The sequence below is a fragment of the Propithecus coquereli genome, unplaced genomic scaffold (genome assembly GCF_000956105.1).
Source record: "Propithecus coquereli isolate 6110/MARCELLA unplaced genomic scaffold, Pcoq_1.0 Scaffold849, whole genome shotgun sequence".
Taxonomy (NCBI): Eukaryota; Metazoa; Chordata; class Mammalia; order Primates; family Indriidae; genus Propithecus; species Propithecus coquereli.
Genome location: NW_012154718.1, coordinates 268992 through 274094, shown reverse-complemented (window position 1 = coordinate 274094; position 5103 = coordinate 268992). Strand labels below are relative to the sequence as shown.

General features: G+C 34.1%; 1 protein-coding gene across 2 annotated transcripts in view; it reads right to left on the bottom strand.

Annotated features, from left to right (window-relative positions):
• Positions 1–5103, bottom strand: part of FAM120C (family with sequence similarity 120C) — a 97130-nt gene that overhangs the window by 44341 nt on the left and 47686 nt on the right. The gene's annotated exons all lie outside the window — the stretch shown is intronic.

The following is a 5103-nucleotide window of genomic DNA, read 5'->3' as shown; positions in this document are numbered from 1 at the left end:
GGGGGGGAGGGGGAGGGCAAGGGCAACATACGTAACCTAAACATCTGTACCCCCATAATATGCTGAAATAAAAAAAATAAATAAATAAAATAAAATTTACTTACATTTCATGCTATTCTAAAATGATCATATGATCATTAGGAAAAAATACATAGGGATAAGAAAAAAAAACCCACATAGTACCACCATCCAAAGATATTTTGGACTGTTCCTCTATACTATTATTTTAAATAATTTTTGTTGTTAAAGTATAGCTGGTCTATTTTAATACACATATTTTTCTATAGTTGACACCATGCTCTATGTACAATTTTGTATCCTGCTTTTATTATACTAATCTGATCTATCTAAATAATTTTGAATGGCTGCATATTTTATCACTATGAATGTATCATATATTATGTAATCATTTCCTTAATATCCAGTTAGGTTATTTCTCATATTTGGCTATTATAAGTTATACAGTAAAGTGCATATATTGTCATATAAATTTTTTCTGGATTTTCAGATTATGGTCTTAGGAAAATATCATAAAAATTAAACTATTGGTTCAAAAGATATGAATGTTAAAACCAAAAGCACTTAAATATATATAAAACCACAATGTGATACCACTATGTGTGCACCAGAATGGCTAAAATAAAAGACTATCAATATCAAACACTGGCAAGGATATGGAGTAACTAGAACTCCAGTACATGGCTGGTGGGAGTATACATTGGTACAGTTTGGAAAACAGTTTGGCAGTTTCTTACAAAATTAAACATACACTCACCATATGGTACAGCAATCCTACTGCTAAGTATTTACCCAAGAGAATCGAGTGCATATATCCACCAAAAGATATGAACAAGAATGTTAACAACAGCTTTATTCATAATAGCCCCACACTGGAAACGACTCAAATATATATCAACAGAAGAATGGATAAATTGCAGTATATTCATAAAATGGATTACTATACAGTAATTAAAAAGAACAAAGTACAGCTATACACAATTATATGTATAAATCTCAAAGATATTATGCTGAGTGAAGAAGGGGGACACAAAAGATTACATGTAAAGTTCAGGTAGAGGCAGAACTAATCTATGGCAATAGAAATAAAAATTAATGTTTATCTCAGTGGGGAAAGGGCTGACTGAGAAGGGGCTTTTTCACTTATCAAGCCTTTTCCAATGTTATTTAAGAATCTTCTCAAATATAATTTTAAGACCATCATAATAGTTCATCAAATAGAATGTAAGATATTAAAGTCATTTCCAATTTCTCATTATAAATAATGCTCTCATAAGCATATTTTTACATAAGTTATTTCATGGGACAAAGTCTTAGAAGTGTAATTACTAGGTCAAAGTGTATGATCATTTTCACAAACTCTTGACACATGGTAATAAATCTCTTTCCAAAACAGATGGCTCAAGTTATACTCCCATCATCAGTGTATGAGTGTGTAATTTACCGTACAGCCCCAGTGTTTTTTCTACAAAAAAAATTACTAACAAACAATATTTGTCTGTTTTTAAAAATTAGAATATATAATAAAAAATAAAATTTTAAAACATTTATAATGTTATCTCCCATAGATTGTGATTGTTAACACCCCAGGACCTATATAGCATTCCATACCTCTTTATTTGCATGTGTGCACATATACAAACACAGGAATCGAGATCTTCAGGTCCTCCAGTCTAACTTAAAAACAAAATTGCTCTGCTTTCTCCAAAAAATTGGATTTGATACAACTGTTTGAAAAAACGGTTCTAAATCTAAAGAATATCTGCAAATTACTGACTCAGAGAATAACATATATGTGGTTGAATAACATTCCATTGTATCAATGTCCTATTTATTTATTCATTATCTCCTTATTATATTTAATAAAACACATAATAACTGAAAACAATCTTCTAAAAAACACAAACCATAAATGGAGTCTCCCTTAATATCTCTGCCTATGCACCCACTCTCCTCTCCAGAAGTGACTGATGTTACCAATTTGGTAGATGTTCTTTTATAAATTTTGTTATATGTTTATACCCATATATATATGGACAGCAATATGATTTTGTTTTTTCACATACATGGAATCATATCATTACATTTTTCTTCGTCTTGCTTTTTGCACTTAACAATATGTTTGGTAGATTATTTAATGCCAATAAGTAGAGATCTATGCCCCAATCCCCTGAAATACTGAATTACATAAACTTCCCTCAATGTACCCCTCTGTCCTATGCCCTGACAGGCAAACACTTACTCTTCCTTCAAGGGGCACCACTTTTGTGAAACCTTTCCTGACTACCCTTTCGTGCTTGATCCTCTGTGTTTTCTCTTTATTGTAATTATTTGCTTCTGCCTCCCCATTTAATCTCAAGTTCTATGAGGAAAGAGAATGGTTTACTCACACTTATATCCTAGTGACTACCACAGGACCTTGCAAATAGAAATTCATTCAGTATTTGCTCTATGATGGTATTTAATTAAGTCCTACCCTTTCTTTTAGAGATGCACGGAGGCCTCGGGTAGCAGAATAGAACCCCTCATTTTGACACTATCAACTAACAGTTCTTATATGTTTTCTTGGGAGAGCTCTCCTAATAATTCCACAGCTGTCAAAAATGACTTAAGTCTACTCTTCACTAAATTATTTTTAATAAAGAATTAATTCTATTCTTCATTAATGTATTTTTTAAAATGTATTTGTGACAAGCATACGGAGGGATTATGAAATTTACATGTTGCCTCTGCTTGTAGATGGCCGGGCGTGGTGGCTCACGCCTGTAATCCTAGCACTCTGGGAGGCCGAGGCAGGAGGATCGCTCAAGGTCAGGAGTTTGAGACCAGCCTGAGCAAGAGCGAGACCCCATCTCTACTAAAAATACAAAGAAATTAGCTGGACAACTAAAAATATATAGAAAAAAGTAGCCGGGTGTGGTGGTGCATGCCTGTAGTCCCAGCTACCTGAGGCAGGAGGATCGCTTGAGCCCAGGAGTTTGAGGTTGCTGTGAGCTAGGCTGACGCCATGGCACTCTAGCCTGGGCAACAGAGTGAGACTGGGTCTCAAAAAAAACCAAAAAAAGAATCAAATGGAAATTTTAGAATTTACAAATATAATAACCATTTTTTTTTTAAAACTCAGTGGATGGACTCTATAGAAGAATAGAGATGACAGAGGAAAAAATCAGTGAAGTTGATGATAGATCAATAGCAATTATCTACTGTGTAAAACAGAGAAAAATAATTAACAATAAAAAAGAATAGAGTATCAGGGATCTATGGGATAATACCAAAAGGTCTAACAATGGTGTCATTGAAGTCAAAAAAGGAAAGGAGAGAGAATGTGGGGCAGAAAATCTATTTGAAGAAATAATAGCTGAAAAGTTCCCAAATTTAGTGAAAGATAAGCTTAGAGATTCAAGAAGTTCAGCAAACTCTAAACAGGATAAATTCAAAGAAATCCATGCCAGACACATCACTGGCAAATCCTACCAAACAATTAAAGGAGAAATACCACCATTTCTGCATAATCTCTTCCAAAAACAAAAGAGGAAGGAACACTTTCCAACTCATTTTATGAGCCCAGCATTACCTTGATAACCAAACCAGTCCAAGACAGCGCAAAAAAAGTACAGACCAATATCTCTTATGAAAATAAATACAAAAGTACTCAATGAAATACCAGCAATTCAAACCCAGCAATACAAAAAAGTAATAATACACCATTACCATGTCATGGGCATATAGGGATGGTTCAATATTCAAAAAGCAATTCAAAATAATAATAAAGAATAAACAACAAAATAAAGAAGAAAAATAACATGATCCTATCAATAGACACAGAAAATGCATTTGATGAAATACACCATCCATTCACTATAAAAACTCTCAGCAAACTAGGAAGAGAAGAGAATTTCCTCAACTTGATAATGTATACAAAAACTGTAACTCATATCATACTTAATGATGACTGAATGCTTTCTCTAAAGATCAGGAACAAGACAAGGATATGTACTCCTGTTCAACGTCATTTGGAAATTCTAGAGAGTGCAGTAAGTCAAGGGAAAAAAAAGGCATGCAGATAGGAAAACAAAGAAATAAAACTGTCCCTATACATAGACAACAGGATCACCTATATAAAAAATCTCAAGATATCTACCAAAAAACTCTAAGAACTAATACGTGAGTTTAGAAAGGTCACAGGATATAAGGTTAACACATAAAAATCATCACATATCTATATATTAGCAATGAACAATTAGAAATTGAAATGAAAACAATATTCTTTATAATAAGTGCCTCAAATATGAAATACTTAAGTATAATATTAAAAAAATGTGTACAGGACTTGTATACTAAAAACTACAAAACCTTTAGCTGATGAAAAGAATAAAAAAGACCCCAAATAAATAGGCATATTATAGGGCCGGGCACAGTGGTTCACACCTGTAATCCTAGCACTTTGGGAGGCCGAAACGAGGGGATCACTTGAGGTCAGGAGTTTCAGACCAGCCTGAGCAAGAGTGAGACCCCATCTCTACTAAAAATAGAAAAAATTAGCTGGGCATGGTGGCACATGCCTGTAGTCCCAGCTACTTGGGAGACTAAGGCAGGAGGATTGCTTGAGCCCAGGAGTGTGAGGTTGCTGTGAGCTAGGCTGATGCCACGGCACTCTAGCCTGGGAAACAGAGCAAGACTCTGTCTCAAAAAAAAAAAAAAAAAAAAAAAAAAAAAAGGCATATTATATCCATGAGTTCAAACACTAACCAAATTGATCTATATATTTAACACAATTCCGATCACAATCCCAGCAGGATTTCTTTTTTTGTAGATATAGGCAAGATTATTTTAACATTTATATGGAAAGGCAAAGGAACAAAAATAGACAAAATAATATTCAAAAAGAATAAAATTGGAGCAATCACTACCCAATTTTAAGAGTTACAATACAGGTACAGTAATCAAGTCAGTGTGCTATTGGTGAAAGGATAGACACATAGATCAACTCAAAAAAATAAAGTCCAGGTCGGGCGCGGTGGCTCACGCCTGTAATCCTAGCTCTCTGGGAGGCCGAGGCGGGCGGATTGTTTGAGCTCAGGAGTT